Source organism: Corapipo altera, unplaced genomic scaffold (assembly GCF_003945725.1).
Source record: "Corapipo altera isolate COAL_440 unplaced genomic scaffold, ASM394572v1 61305, whole genome shotgun sequence".
In the NCBI taxonomy this organism is placed as follows: Eukaryota; Metazoa; Chordata; class Aves; order Passeriformes; family Pipridae; genus Corapipo; species Corapipo altera.
The window spans coordinates 3,676,531-3,693,704 of NW_020884909.1; the positions used below are offsets into that span (position 1 = coordinate 3,676,531).

Genomic DNA, 17,174 nt, shown 5'->3' on the forward strand with positions numbered 1-17,174 from the left:
TTCTCATTTCTACACTCCTTTCTGTTTGACCATAGCTAAAAGCAAACTGAAAGGTTTTTTTTCTTATTGGTCTTCATTAATTCAAAGATGAAGCCTGTGCTGAGGATTTAGGATTTAATTAAATTACTGGTAAAGGCCAGGAGTCAAAATGACCCTCTCTGACTATTTTTGACCAGTCTTGAACCTTTGTGCTTTGAACTTGCTAATCTTCCAGCCCTAGGCTGCCGTGCACCATACTTTTGATCCTGAATTTAATTGTGAATTCCAAAAATTGGATAAGAGCAATTATTTATGTAGCATGGATGGAATAATGAGTACTTGTTTTTAATTTTTGTTTCTTGGTAAGGAACAGGAAAATTACGTCCAGAATTTAGTAAAAAATAGAAGCACTGAAATTTTCTACACTCAGGAACTGGGGAAGGTCAAGCCTAGTTCTTTCATTGCATCAATGCTTTTGAGTTTTTATAAGAGAAAAAATGTGGAGAGAGACGTAATAAAGGTGGGAAGTCTGCAATGCAGCGTTAATTTCCAATTAAATAGAACTTGAAAAGAATTATTTGTCACATTCATTGCATGAAATCACTTAGATTGTCTGAGGAAGAACTTCAGTGAGTGGGAGGAAGTGTTGACAGGATTGGAAAAGTGATAAAGTCATTTATTCCAATGAGATGCTATACTATAGGTGATCTTTTTGTTTACAGAGCATAGGAAGTGAATTATATTTTAATACTTTTAAAATGCAATCACTTAGTATTTTTCTAAAGGACCCTGTGTTTCCTGACTTCTGCGTCTTAATTTTCAGACTTTAAATTACTGTTAGTTTGGGGTGTAATTTGTGTAATGTTCCTGGGAAATGCATATTTTAGCTACTTGCATTTGCAAATACTGTATTTATGCAGGTTTTTATTCTTTGCAGCTTTGTTCATTTGCGGATATTGAGCACATTGAATTTATAATCCATCTCTGGAACGTAAATGTGTAGGTAATGGAGAGGGTTTTGAGGATCTTGACGTGCTTACTGTAACACTGAGCTGTTGACCACTGCCCTTTGAATGCCACCATCCAACCACTTCCTCACCCACTGAACCGCCCATCCATCAAATCCATCTCTCTCCAGCTAAGAGAGAAGGATGTTGTGGGGGAGTGTGTCAAAGGCTTTACAGAAGTCCGGATAAATGTAACCCTTCCCTGTCCAATGATGCAGTCCCTCCATCATAGAAGGCCCTTAGGTGTGTCAGGCAGGACTTGCCCTTGGTGAAGCCTTGCTGGCTGTTCTGGATCACCTCCCTGTCCTCCATGTGCCCTAGCACAGCTTCTAGGTGGATCTGTTCCCTGGTCCTCCTAGGCACAGAGGTGAGGCTGATGGGTTGGTAGTTCCCAGGTTCTTCCTTTCTGCCCTTTGTAAAGATAGGTGAGTGTAATGTTTCCCCTTTTCCAGTCACCAGGGACTTCACCTGACTGCCTTGACTAATAAGAAACAATGTTTTTGGACCACTTGATATTTTAAGTGGTTCTGATTTTTTTCCTCTCATACTTTTGATCTAAGTCAGCTGTATGAAGCGAATAGATCAGACCACACTGAAAATAATACCTCCTATACCAGAAATGCTAGTGATTATACATAATTGTCCATGGACGCTCCTAGCTATTTGTGCTGCATCCAGGCTTTGCTTTCTTTTCCAAGTCTTGCATGGGAAGGAAATTAATGAAAATTTGCTGATGTGATGCTGAATTTCTTTTATACAAAAACAGATTTTGCGTCATTATGTGTTAAGGTTTCTAAGGTAGGCATTTTAAAAATATAGGTGAGTTAAGTATATGCTTTATAAACACGTCTTGGAAAGAGGAGTGAGGACTAGTTTCTTTTTTACATTTTCTTTCAGCTGAATGGGAGAAAGAATAAAATTGTAAAATGGCTAAAAACGTTTTTCAGCTGCTTCAAGTACACAAATTACTTAATGCAACTTATGTGCTTTCTGATTGTGTCTGTGCAGAAAGATCCTTTTGGCTAGGTGGGTTTTTTCATTGTTGTGTTGTTGAGCTGTTCTGCATCACTAGTGTAACTATAATTCAGACTAGTAGTGATTGAAATACAGTAATACATAACAGCTGTTGCTAGCATATAGCACCTGTTGCATAGCTAGAATAAAAAAATACAGAAAAAAGCTTAAATCTGAGTTACTAACAGAATTATTTTTCCTTTTAAAAACAGACTAACTACAACATATCTATGTGGTGGAAGAGGTCACTGCAATTCCAAATGGTGCCATACCTGTATATTTAGACCTGTTTTTGAAAGAAACTCCTGTTGGTGATATCTTTAAGGAAAATACGCTGATAGACGCTTTAAATGTTAAAGAACCCAGCTGATACTAAAAGAAAAGACCAAATCTAATTTCCAAATTAAAGATAGCTGAATCTTCTTGCTTGCTGAAACTTTCAGCAAACAGTTGATCAGTTCAACATATTCACAGTAATGATAGGAACACTAATCATTATTTCTCTAATTTTTAGTTTTAGTGCATTTTGGCTTTATATATTATACACACTATTTCTTTCTTCCTTTTTGATAGAATTTGTGAAATCCATATAGAAGTGAGGCCATTTGCACATTATAGTGTACAGTTTTTCTCAGAATGCAAAGTCTGCCTGGTTTTGAGGCAGACACACTTGACATCAACCCATGTTCCTAAACCTGTGTCAGTACAATTTGAGTGGCAATACCCTTTCTGCCTTACTGCTTATACCCCCTCATTTCAGCCACGATGCAGGAAAAATAAGTTTGTTGCCACATATTTAAATGAACTTACTTCTATTATATAATATAATATAATATATATATTATATTAACTCTAAAAAATTCTTTGTTGCTTTCCCCATTTTGTTCAGTATTTTAAATAAACACTGTCAGGTAGAGGGAGGTGATTCTCTCCTCCTGGGTCCCACCTGGAGTCCTGCATCCGTCTCCAGAGTCCTCAGCACAGGAGAGACATGGACCTGCTAGAGAGGGTCCAGAGAAGGGCTACAAAAATGAGGTTGGAGGGCTGGAGCACCTCTTTCATTATGACAGGCTGAGGGAGCTGGGATTGGTCAGTCTGGAGAAGAGAAGGCTCCAGGGAGACCACACTGTGGCCTTCCAGTGCTTGAAGGGGACTTACAAAAAGGAGGGAGAGCAACTTTTTGCGTGGACAGATAGCGATAGGGCAAGGGAGAAACTCATCAAAAGAGGAGAGATTTAGATTAGATTGTAGAAGGCAGTTCTTTTCTGGGAGGTTGGTGAGGCACTGGAACAGGTTTCCCAGAGAAGTTGTGGATGCCCCATCCCTGGAAGTGTTCAGGGCCAGGTTGGATGGGACTTTGAGCAACTTGATGTGGTGAAAAGTGTCCCTGGCCATGGCAGGGCGTGTTAAAACTAGATGATCTTTAAGGCCCAACCCATTTTATGATTCTGTGATTGTCTGGTTTTACTTTTTATAGGGTTTGCTGTGCAGAGTTGTAACAGTAATAGCAGCCCTCTGTAGGCATACGTCCAAGAAGACAAATGTAATAAACCCATTAGGTGGGTTTCAAACAGCTCTGTAATGTTATTTCAAGCTAATCATAAATTGTGTGAGAAAGAGGTTATCTTAATATATGGTGTCACCATTGTTATGAAATAGAACTGTTGGCCACCTTGACAGAGTAATTATTTTCTTAGTACTCACACTATTAAAAATAAATGTAATGTTATCCTACAGATATAACCCCAGCTATCTATAGTTCTGTTCTTGTTCCTTCAAGGTATTGCAAGATTTTACAATGAGAGACGAGAACAGTAAAATGGATTCTTGCCCTTTGTTTCAATTTTTACTCTCCTTTTCCTGTTCTCTTCTTCCCTATACACTCCATTTGAAGCACAAATCAAGCCAAACAACAATTTAATAAAAACTAAGGCAACTCATTTTCAAAGAATTTGGTCAGTTGGACTGGTAAAAAATCTGAGGTCCTCAATTTTTTTCTGAATTGTTTTCACCAGGAATTCACTTCTCCTGAGTATTTCTCCAAATATATCAATCCCATTTTCTCTATCACATTTATTATCTATTTTTGGTTTGGAGGATTTTTTTTTTTGCTTTGTCTTATTTGAAAATCTTTATAGTAAATACTTACAGAACTCTTTTATGTGCGTTTGATTATTCTGTGACAGAATATGGTGTTAAACAGAATGACGTGATACAATGTTTAACAAGACACAGTGCATGTAGATTATGAATTTCTTAGTCAGTTAATCCCCAGCCTAGACAACACTTTTGTGATCTGTAAGAAAATCACTAGAGTGTATTACTGAAGAGCGAATCTATGAATGTGCAGGTCTTTTACTGCCAGAAAAAAATAAAAATTTGTTTGAATTCTGTGACTTGAATTAGGAGGGTGATATCACTTTTTTTCGTAACATAAATCTTCAAATCTCTATTAAAACTAGTTTCAGCCATAAAAACATATGAGGCAGTATAAAGTGGGCTTTAAATTACCACTCTCTAGCTGGAAGACTTTTTATTAATCGACAGCACTTCCCAATTCAGAAATCCAAAAATAAAATACCTTGTTAAGGATATTTTATAATACTGGGAGGATGAAGACAGACTCAATGTTCAGTCGGAGATCTCCAGTCCCCGTGAAGCATATAACTCAACAGGCTTGGGATTTTTTAATTTTTGGTATAATACTGATTTTCAGTGGTGTTATAAGAATACAGTCATGTTCATGTTATATTTTCATACCATCCAGTCAAAAAGCACAGCTGTTATGCCTGTGGAAAAGTATAATGGCAGTATAATTTGTAGGAGCAGCTGGACAGACACCACCAGCCATCTAGGTGGCTGGGAGACATTATAACAGACATCCTGCCATACTTATGTTATTTTAATTGGATCTTTACCTCAAGGGCGTTCATAATTTATCATAAACTTTAATATTAATATAATCAACTGGAAGGAAGCCATACTTATCTCCTTGATTGCACCATAAGAAATGAAATCCTAATTTGAGTGTCCCTTTTTTGAATTTTCTTTTACTGGCGCAGCAAGAAGGGAAAACTTGGTTGACAAGGAGATAATGCTGTTCAGTTCCTCAGCTGGATAATGACTGAATGTAGTACAAGTGTAGGAAAATTTAATAAAAAACCAGATTAAATCTGACCTATCATGCCAGTATGCAGACTGATGGGAAGCTTTTATGTCAAGGGAATGAAGAAGTTTAACAGGAAGTCTTCCTGTACTGATTTTGAGTGTTTCTTTGGAAGAACTCATGCTTTTTGGGTGCTCTGCTTCAGTCATTAGTTCTCCAGTGATAACTTTTGGGAAACTGCTTTCAAGTCTGCCAACCACCAGAACCGGGTTTCAATCATTCTCAAATTTAGTAGGAGTTGTTAAAAATGTTATGTATACTTTATGATACAAATGGAGTATTTAATTACTGGAGATAAACAGCCTTGGTCCATACTAGGTAGGTCTGCTGACACTTCTGTTTTCTTACTTAAGATGGGAGTTTAAAATGTGACTTGACAATATATGTAAGTGTTCCCAAAATGCATTTACAAACTGAAAAAAAGAGAATAGTTCTTCTTTCACCAGTCCATGTTTATTGTTTTGTTGCCCAAAGATGTTGAAAGTCCAGCTTTCAATACATTAATATGATGCGATATATTTTTTACCAAATACATTTCTCTGGGAAAAGTTACTAATATTGCATTCTGTAGGCTTGATCTTTGTGGTGAGATCATGCTGACACCTTCCTATGGCCTGTTACTGAGCTACCAAATTGCTTTTGCCCTGGATCAGCAAGGATTCTCATTGCTCTTGTCCATTATAATGTCATCTTGGATGTTCTTATTATCTGTATGTTTAATGCTTTTAGCTTCATGCTGAGTTCTGAGCTTCAATAATGTTAAAAGCCCTGTCTCTCTTAGGTGCTTTATCACACACAGGCTTTTCCCATTCCTCCACTTTACATTTGCTGACTTTCTATTCCTTTGCCCTTTATCCTTGCCTGATTGTCCTTAATTATTATTTCTAAATTATTGCTGTGTTATTGTTACTGCATGACTGTATGTTTCCTCCAGAAGGCTAATATTCATAGCATTAGAAAAATCTCACTGGAGAAAAGTGTTAGTTCCAGTTATCTTTGGGCTTTTGCTCCCAGTACCCAACTCAGGCACCTGCCCCTGCCTGGGAAGAGTAGACCCTCCACCCAGGCAGTCAAGACCTCTGTATAAGGGGAGTAAAAAAGCCTCACCACTAGTTGAGTGAACAAAGGTGGGAGCCTACAGGGAATTGGCTGATGTAGTTGGCAAGCCACTTTCCAAGATTTTTGAAAAGTCATAGCAGTCAGGTGCAGGCTCTAAACCGGCAAGAGAGAGAACTGGTGGGTGGACTGGACTGTCCAGTGAGTGAGGAATTGGTTGAATGGTGGCATCCAGAGAGTCAACAACGTGGTGTTCCAATGGAGGTTGGTGACTGGTGGTGTTACTCAGGGGTCTCTGTTGGGACCAGTGGTATTTAATACTTAATTAATATCTTCAGCTATGGCACAGACAGCAGGATCAAGTGCGCTGTCAGCACCAAGCTGACTGGTGTAGTTGAGTTGACATGCCTGAAGGATGGGTTGCCATCCAGAAGGACCTGGACAAGCCTGAGAAGTGGGGCCATGGGAATCTCAGGTGGTTTAACAAGACCAAGTGCACGGTGCTGCACCTGGATTGGGGCAACTCCCAGTATCAGCACAGGCTGGGGATGAACAGATTGAGAACAGGCCTGCTGGGAGGGACCTGGGAGCGCTGGTGGGTGAGAGGCTGGACATGACCCAGCAATGTGCACTCACAGCCCAGAAAGCCCATTTTGTCCTGGGCTGCACCAAAAGCAACGTGACCAGCAGGGAAAGGGAGGGGATTCTGATCCTCTGCTTGGCTCTGGTGAGATGCCACCTGAAGCACTGCATCTGGCTCTGGTGCCCCCAAGAAAAGGACATGAACCTGTTGGATTGAGTCCAGAGGAGAGCCACAAAGATGATCAGAGATGGAGCACGTCTCCTCTGAAGACTGTTCATCCTGGAGAAGAGAAGGTTCTGGTGAGACCTTAGAACAGCCTTCCAGTACCAGAAGGGAGCCTACAACAGAGCTGAGGGGGGACTTTTTTTACAAGAGCATGGAGTATTAGGAGAAGAGGGAATGGCTTTAAAACTGAAGAAGGATCAATTTAGATTAGATATAAGAAAGAAATTTTTTACGGTGTGGGTGATGGAACACTGTCCAGGGAGGTGGGAGATGCCCCTTCCCTATGAATATTCAAGGTCAATTTGGATGGGGCTCTGATCAACCTGATCTAGTTAAAGATGTCCCTGCTCATTTCAAAGGGCTTGGACTAGATGACCTGTAAATCTCCCTTCCAAGTCAAACTGTTCTATAATTCTGTGATTCTATAATTCCCTCTTACCTCATGCAGATAAAAAGATATGCCACCCAGAGGGGGCATTGCTCAGTGGGTTGCTTTAATGATCCAAGATTACCAGTTAGCACAGTATTTCCTGCTGTAGGCAATGCTTAGTCATAGCTCTAAATCTCCCAGACCACTTCCATGTAAATGTATATGGATAAATTAAGTCATGGCTGAGTGTTTAAACACACCTCAGTGTTTGTGTCATCTGTCATTTGTCTGTCAATCATGGATAATATGAAATCACACTTCCCCCCCCAGATGCTGCCTTTCAGGAGTCCTGTGCTGTAGCGTGTCCATATCTGAGCACCTAATCCACCTGAGAGCTTTTGCAAGGAGCCAGGTTTTGATGACAGTTTGAATAAATATGCAGACTTCAAAGCAAATCAAATAACATTAAGGCCCCTAGAGTTTTAAACAGAAAGTTGGTGCTCAGCCACAAATGCTGTCTTTTTTGAGATTGCCTGTTTTTAATCTTAATGTGTTCTTCCTGGTAAGCCTTAGGTATGCACTAGCCCTGATATGTTCGTCTTTTTAGTCTGCCAATTTCCATCATCCTTTATCTCTTTTGTTACCTGAGATTTTATCAATGTGTTGCATTTATTACCAGAAAAGAGGAATCCAGACAACGTGGCCTGAGCTTGAAGCAAGGAGAATAGTCAGTTCTCTAAGGTGATTAGGCTTTCAGATAGTTTTAGGTCTCCAAAAGTTTGCTTCCCTAGAAGCATGTTTATTTCGTCCATTTTGCTAGTTAGTTTTAAAACATGTATTACCTCTGTCTCACATTCTGTGTTCTGTCCTTACACAAGCACTGCTAAAAGATTGCAATGAGGTTTTATCTGATATTGTTTGGATGAGCATAATTTAAAATGGATCCTGCAGATTGAATTCCTGTTCTCCGTCTTTAAAGATACAACAAGGTATCACTCCTGTGCTAACCTTCTATGTTTTGTAGTTGTATATGTCTCTTTATAATGCTTGTCCTTTCTTTATTTGGTGTGGAAAAGTCTATCGAAATAAGGCCAATGGCCTGGGGAATTAAAATACTTGAACTAGTAGTGAAATACTGCTAATTATGAAACAATAAAGACATTCAAGGCCAGGAGTTTTCCTAAACTTACAACCTCCTGTTTTTGTTGTAGGTGTTTAGGCATTAATGTAAACAAATGTGTAATAAATTCAGGTAGTTAATTTATTTGATTGACAAAGTGTTTAAACACAGAATTCATGGAGTTACTTAATGGAGGTTATGGATGCTGTTCTTCATACATCATTTCAACAATATCTGATAGTGCCAGAATATAAATCTGTACTTAATTGGCTATGCAAGCATTTATTGAATTTTCTTTGAATAATTAAAGGATTCAAAGGCTTCTTTAAAGTGTAAAACCAGCAGTTTTCTGAAGTGTATTTGCTGTGGAATGATAGCTTCTTGAGATTAAAAGAAAAAAGACAATTGTAGTTGGTGAACAGTAGAGAAGAAAACAAGCTTCATGCCTGTGCCTCGAGAGAAATAAAATTTTAGATGCATAATTATGGATTGTGTTGAAATACGTAGAGTTATGGGATTTTTTTCCCAGCCAGTTTCATTTCTTGTCTTGACTTCTTGACTCAATGAGTTTTTAAACATTTTAAAGTTTTTCTCGTTTCAGTGCTCGAGGTATCTTTTGATTAGTAATCTGATTTACTGTTACGAGTTACAAATATTTCAGACATGAAAAGACTTCCTTGCAGATGTGCCTGAACTGAGGAGAAAATATCTGTAGAAATAGTCAGACAGGAAAGAACCCGAGAACAATTTTAGCATTTGGAAAAGGTTTAAACATAGACCTGTTGCCTAAGGCAGTGCACATGTCCCACCAAGATCTTCAAAAGGATGCAGAGTTCATGCATGCTGAGGGTTGTGGCCTGGGTGCCATAGTATGTGATGGTAGTGTGATTAATTCACCTTCTGTAATTAAGGCAAACGAGTGGCAAAGCTGCAGATGGCCCCTACCTGCTGGACTGCAAGTATATTCATCTAATGCCAAGGAGAGCATGTTCAGCTCCCAAGACTTGTGTTGTAAACATGTGGCTGGTCCCAGTGCACTTGCTGGTGTCTCACTGTGTAACTCCCTGGCAGTGTGGACCTGCTTTTTCTCTCCTGGGCTTTCTCAGTGGCTGAGTATGTAGGAGCAGCCACAAGTCTGAAGATCGTGGAATTACACAAAGCTTAAGCTATGATAGGAAAATTAGTTATACCTTTTCTGTGATCACGTCTTTATCTTCCAGAATAGGAAATGAGTCAGGTCTTTGAAATCATGAAAACTGCTGAGTCAGCTGTCTCCTTTTCACATGCCAGTGGAAAGACTGGGGATGGAGGGGGGGGGGGGTGTAGTTCATTGTAACTGTTTGACTGTTACCAGTTTATATGAACACCATCCCTTCCCCGTTACGCCTGATGCTCGTACTCTGAAGGCAGGTTAGTGCCAAAGAAGGAGGTTAGTGACCCCAGGCAGTCCAAACCTCAGGAAGCTGAAAGGATGACAGTCTAGCTTCCTTAAGCCTGTTGACTACTGAAATGCTGCCTTTTGCACAATTGTTCCACTTAGATAATGCAGAGGGTAATGTAAAACATTTTGCTGTATTTGCAGTGTGTGCTGCTCCCCTTGCATACCAGCGCTGTTTAATTTGTCTGTTTACAAGATATATTAGAGAAGTTAAAGTATTTACCATTCTTTTTTTAACATATGCTTCTTTTGCCTATACAGATTCATTAGATTTTATTACCCTGTGTGCTTGGTTAAATATCTCCGTAGCAGGCAGGTAGCTGGAATCACACACAAAATAGCATGACTTTACACAGCCTTCTTATATTACTCATATTACATTTCAGGAAAAGTTTGGGATTTGGAGCAGGATTTTTTGGGTTACAGTTATGAGATGTCAGCAAAGCCTACTAATATTAGCAGAGCAGCACTGTTTCATGAGCACATTATTTTAGCTTTTCTTGATATCACTTGGCTTAGAGTGTGTTGAGCTTATTTCAGTCCAGTGAGTTGACTGATGTGAGAAAGGAGGTATGGGGGAAATTACCCAAAAGGATTTATTAGCCTTTATTTATTAAGGTGAGGGGCAGCAGAAGAGTTATAAATAAGTGCTGTTCTACTTTTAAATAGTCTAAAAAATTACTCCCTTTTTTTTTAGTTTTTATTTTGATAGCTACATATCATACCTAGCTAATCTGTGAATAAGAAGTTAGATCCCTTTCTGTTGAGAGAACAGTCTTAATGCTGAAGTAAGTGTTAATTGAATTTGTGGTATGCGCTTGTAACTCTTCCCATTACTAACCCCTACATATCAGAGCTGGAATCAATACATCAGGCTTTGTTCATCCTGGAGACATGGTCAGCAACACGACTTGATTCCGGTGCTTAGGTTGTTTAATGTGTCTGTTAATTGTGTGTGTGAAACAGAATAGCATTCATCACTTTCTTCTGTGGCTGTGTTGGCTCAAACTTCCTTCTCCAGGAAAAACTAGCAGATACACCTTTCAATACGCAGCAAGAGGCAACTCCTATACAGATGATATTTTACTGTCATTCACAGATTATAATTGCACTCCAGTTTTCCCTGTTGTTTCTGCGTGCATTGTATGCTAAAGTGATGCTAAAGACAGCAGTAGGTTTTAATCCCTTACAATAATTTGAAACCCGAATCCTTGTTCTGTTTTTGTGCCACAGTGCTTCACAGCGTTACTACTCAGATGCATTATAAACTAAAACCAAATGGTTGTGTTATTACATTACCATTCATTGGTTTTACAGATATAAAGCTAGTTTGTTAGGCATTACACTAAGTGGAAACATAAGGAAACACTATGGCTGAGGACTGTGAATAGAAAGAGGATTTTAGGTATTTACAGTGTAATGTTTGTTTGTAGGAATTAATAATATGTAATTAATTTTTACTTAAAATCAAGCACTGTATTATTAGGAAAAAATTAATGGATATCCCAAGTCATTGATTCTCACAAGCAATCTAGTGGCTTATGACCTGATTAAATTGTATGCACTGCTTATCTTGAAAATCTGATCCAAACTCTTCTTCTGATAGATAGAAATTTTCCTTAATTTTCCCACTCAGGTAAACCTAAGGCTGTTTTACTTTCATTGTCCTTTTCTTATTTACTTTGTGTGTTTAGAGACAATATGATTATTGTCCTTTGTTTTGCAAGGTTAAACAGGCCAAATAACATTAAACCCTTCCCATGGGATAGTTTCTGGTCCTGACAAGTTTCTTTTACATTGATGTGGTTTCATACATTAGATAAAGATGCAGGTCCAGAATTGTGTGAAATTGTGTGCTGTGTCTTTCAGAAATATTCTGACTGATGCAACACAAAATTTTGTTTCCCTTTTCTATAGAGGATTCACACTCAAGTTTCATGATCTCTACATGTCACCTTACTGCTTGCTAATATTCTTATGTTCTCCTTACATGTCAGTTATTTCCAGTTTAAAAAGTCAACTTTCTGAAGATACTTAGTCACCTACCTCTTACAACCACAAGTGTAGGATTGTATGTGTTGTATTTTATAATGACTTAATTTCTGCAGTGTTTCATCTCCCAAATTCTCTGGTTCTTCTTGTGGGATGTCTTCTCTCAGCTGTTCCTGATGCTCTCGACTTTGTGTCATGAGCAGTGTCCAAGACTTTGTACCAGTGTTTCTAGGTATGATACTGTTCCTCAGAAGCTTCCCTCCAAAATAACTCCCCTCCAAACTGTCAATTCCCCATTTAAACATAACTTGTTATTGCTTCCCTGTTACTTAGTTCATACGGATTTCATAATTCCGGTCTTAATCCTTATCTTCTCCAGGCACACAGTATTTCTCATAGGACCAAAAATAGCTTGCTCAAATCTGTTTTCTTGCCCAGAAACTTATGATCACACGTAGCTTAGTGTTGCACTTAATTTCAGTGCATGTTATGGAGGACATCCTACTGTGCCTGCAGTCATCTGAATTTCAGGGGTTTCTTAAAGCACACATCTTGCTGCTGTTTAGGGAAACAATATCACCTCAAACACAGTAGATTTACATGTGTACTTCATATGGATGAAATGTCCCTCAAACTCACTGGAAATAGTGAATAAATCTTCATCTTTAGTGGAGCTAAACTGTAAACAGCAGGGGAAAGAAAGACCAAGAATGGTTCCTGTTCATCTTATTTCTGCATCTTTTAGAAGTCCACTTTAGATAAAGTGGTCAACAGTTTAGTACTACTGTGGATTTAAGAAGAGCTAGAGTGGATGAAGGATTAAGTTTTATGTCTTCTCTGTTAAATGGTAGGAATGGTTCTTAATGCTCAAAGAAAAATCTTATTAATTAAAAAAGCACCATTTGTGTTCATTCTTTCAATATGTGATAGTCTTGCAATAATAAAGTAGGTTGGTTTTGGCTTTTGTGTATATGTAATAAGAACTTTCCTTTTTTATTACATCAGTAAATCACAGCGATTACAATGATTTCAGAACTTGCAATGCAAATTGTATCGTGCTTACGTATTAGCTATTGTATTTCTCTGCCATGAAAATAAAGCGTTGCCTTTATTCTTATTTCTTTCTCATATTTTTTTTTTCATTCCTGCTTGCAGTTCAGAGTTCCTCAGAGCGTGATTAGATTATTAGCATTTCTTGCCAGCTTGCAGTTTCAGCTGGGATGAAAAGAGGCAAGCGGAAGTCCTTGCCAACTCTTGCATTAGTTGTGGCATAAGAATCATTCAGAAGACAGCAAACTATTCAGGGAAGTCACAAAGTCACGCAATATGAAAAAAATGTTGTGCCTCCATGTATTATATTGAATTTAAGACAGCTTCTCCCATTCCCTGCTTTCGGTGAACGTGGAGTGGTTGTATCATGCCAAACTAAATGTTCATTGGGCAAAATAGTCTCTCTCTGCAGTAACCAGTAGCTGAGACAGGGGTGTAGGGCAATAAGATGTTGTGATATATCCTCAGCTGGAGCTCCAGGAGTTCATAGCAATGGTTTAAGTCTCCCACTGAGCTGTTGGCTTGCTCTTTAAAGTCATCCAAAATTTTACCATCAGCAGCTTGCTGTACCAGTAAGATATGTGCTTGAGCTATGTATTTCTTTTTCTGTTTTTGAGTCTTGAGTGCATTCTTGTAGGTGTCATAGTTCTGTATGTGAGAATAGATGGTGACCGTTCCTATCCATTTTCCTTATGGTGCTCACTTAACACTGACTTTATTGATCCTGGGGTTGACCATCTTTGGATTACTCCCTTTTGCCCGAGTCATGTATTCATTTAATGATCCATACATGTGATCATGTGGTGACCTTGTTGGTACCTTTGTATTCACATTAAAGAAAAACTCTACATGAGCCAGCAATGTGCCCTCACAGCCCAGAAATCCTGGGCTGCATCAAAAAGGAGCATGGCCAGCGAGTCGAGGGGGGCGATTCTCCCCCTCCACTCTGCTCTTGTGAGATCCACCTGGGCTGCCTACAGTTCTGCTGTCCTCAACATAAGAAGGACATGAAGCTGTTGGAGCATGTCCAGAGGAGGGCCACAAAGTTGGTAAGAGGTACGAAGAGAGGCTGAAAAAGTTGAGGCTGTTCAGCCTGGAGAAGAGAGGGTTGTGTAGAGACCTCCTGACAACATTCCAGCGTGTGAAGGGGGCATTCAGGGAAACCAGATAGAGACTCTTCATCAGGAACTGTAACGATAGGATAAGGAGTAATGGGTGCAAAGCGAAAGAGGGGGAATTTGGGCTAGATATTAGTAGGAAATTATTTACTGAATGTGGAGAAACAGTAGAACAAGGCTGCCCAGGGAGGTTGTGAATGCCCTGATCCTGTCAGTGTTCAAGGCCAGGTTGGATAATGTCTTGAGCAACCTGGTTTAGTGGGAGGTGTCCCTGCCTATGGCAGGGGGGGTTGGGACTAGATGTTCTTTAAGGGGCCTTCCAACCTTTAACATTCTGTGATTCTGTGGTTGATTTCAGATGGGACATCACAATATTGACAGGATACCTGCCCACAGCCTTCAAGATTCAGGTGCACTATGGCCACAACATGTAATGATATTTCTGATTCACTCTAAACTTGTCCTCAAGCTACTTGCTTTTACTTTAATCCCTGCTGAACCTCAGTGTGACATCTGCACCAAATTGTGTAACGTGTGTAACCAGGTTCTCTTTCCAGAGTCCTGACAGCTTGCACTCAGTCTGACGTTCTTCAGGTATAGTTAGGACTGCGTTCTTCACATACACTTTGCATTTATCTACACAGAATTTATTACCTTGCCATTTAAAATCATGAAAGCTTTTACTGGAAGGTTTACTTTTAGCATACTAAGTAATTCTAATTTATACTCAGTAAATCTTGCCACTTCCCAAACCACCTCCTTTTTCAGATCGCTTTGGACTGCATTTACCAATTCAAGCTCTCACACAGATCCATTTTCCAGGAAATTTAATCATACTTCCCTTTGCCTCCTGGGCTTGACCACTTTGCTTAGAAATTTCAAAGCAAAATTAGGATCAAATTGAATTGCTTTCAACTGGATGTTAATAATTTGAGTTGTAAAAAGACGTTTTCATACTGCAGTATTGAAAACAAATTTCTGCATTGCACCAAGATTAAAACATGCTCTCTTCAGGAAGAGTTCATGATGTCAGTGTCATATTTGTTCTGAACTGCTTTCTCCAAATTGAGATCTATTAAAAGTTTTTGGTAACATAATTGAAAATGGATTAGTACAGGGTTTTGTATGTGTGAAAATACTATAGTGCCGAGTTCATTCAATTTTTTTTCATTACTGCTGTTAATCTGTTGTTGATTATCAAAAGCAAAATCATTAGTATAATGTAGTACATCCTCTCTCTGTGGTTTCAGTGGAGCATCAAATAAACCAAAGCATCTGAAATTGGAATGTATGAAAAATGCAGTGTTATGTTAATAGAATATTTCTGTTAAATGGGTGCTGCTAATAAATCTGCTGTGAAGCTGGTTTTGTAGTAAGTTGAGGGTTACAGAAGAATGTGCACAATTGGAGGACAGCATTTAGCTTTGCAGCAGTAGCTTGTTGTCTGTTACAAATCTTTTTGATAAAATACAGTATACTACTTCCAATAAAACTTACTGTGAAATATCATGTACTGTAAGATAAATGTGTGAAGGTAGTTAATGGTTGTTTTATTTATGCTCAGATACAATTCTTCATTAGAGCATTTAGAAAAGAGTAGAGTGTCGGGCTTTGTGAGAAATGATGCTTATACCATTTAGCAACAAAACAACCTCCCCTTCTTTCTTTTATTTTCAACATTGCACATTTTCTTTCTTTTCCTACAAGGGGACTTTACTATAAAATCCTAGATATGAAAACCATGGCTTCAACTTTTTCCAGAAAAAGTGGAGAATGCAAAAGCATAGTCACCTTGCAGAGGTCACAGGAGACAGCTCTAAAAGTGTAACAGGTCAGGAAGGAAGTGTGCCTTATAACTGGAGAGGTTGAAATCTAACCAGATCAGCTGTTTCTTTTAACAAATTCTTTTATCATAATTCAAAATGTAAATTATAGAGGGAGAAGAGAAAATTATTTTTTCTAAGAGCAAATATCATCACCAAGCTCTTTCCTAGACAGTCTTTTCCAATTCAGTCTCTAATCTACCTGTCCTGCCAGTGTCCATCTCTTGTCTTCAGGGATGCCATATTTCAATTTCTCCTGCACTGCTGGTTTAAACACTAGCAGGACTGATGGTGTTGGTTCCTGTTCTCTGTGACAGCAATGAAATTGCCCAAACCCTGCTGTCTCTAGTCCATCTCATCTCATGTAACAAGGAAAATACTCACCTTCCAACACATAGCAAATATTCTCTGATAGCTTTAGTCAGGAGTTTTTGTTAATAAAGAGTATTTGAGTCAGGTTATAAATTTTTATATTTTTTTCGTATTTATTCTTGCTTTAATATAACAGAGATATCTGTCTTTTTAGAGGCAGATGTAAGATAGCTTAAGGTATTTCTTAGAATTAGACGTTGCTTTTCTACATGTTCTATGACTGTAGCCTGAAAAATTTTAATCTGACTAATAGCAACCATGTTTGCTCAAGCAGAGCCATTTGAGGTCTGAATGGGATGGGAGGGGCATTTTTGAAGTTTTGTATTAAAGTTCTGGTTTTGAAGTGTGACAGTGTTTATTTCTCATACACACCAATGGTTTTAAATAACTTTCATGGTTCTTAGCTTTGTTAGGAGTTCTTTTGCGTTTATTGCCCTATGCTTAGTATTATTTCCGGTACCAAAACTTCTGTTCTTGGCAGAATTGAAGTAGAACAAGATGAATGTTTTGAGTGTGAGACAATTATGCAATCAGAACTTATGTCTCTTGATTTCTTCAGTGTATGAAGGACAAACTTCAATACCCATCTCAAAATCTGATTGTAGCTCAAGCTTACAACACCTCATTGAATAACATTTTCAATCTAATTAGCACATATTCCTTATATATTAATTACAGAGCAATCTGTTTGTAGATTAAAAAAAGAGCCTTTTTTCCTTTATCTGCTACTCGTAGGAAATAATTCTATTTCTGTGGAGTTAGTAGGTGTTAGTTTAGCTCTGCATTTAGATGAAATACAGATTAAACCCAAGATACCTGTCCTTTCACTTAGGCAGAGGACAGCATTTGCTTGCTGTGGGC

General features: G+C 38.6%; 1 protein-coding gene across 1 annotated transcript in view; it reads left to right on the top strand.

The window, feature by feature from the left end:
• Positions 1-17,174, top strand: part of CHSY3 (chondroitin sulfate synthase 3) — a 140,025-nt gene that overhangs the window by 118,355 nt on the left and 4,496 nt on the right. The window lies entirely within an intron of this gene.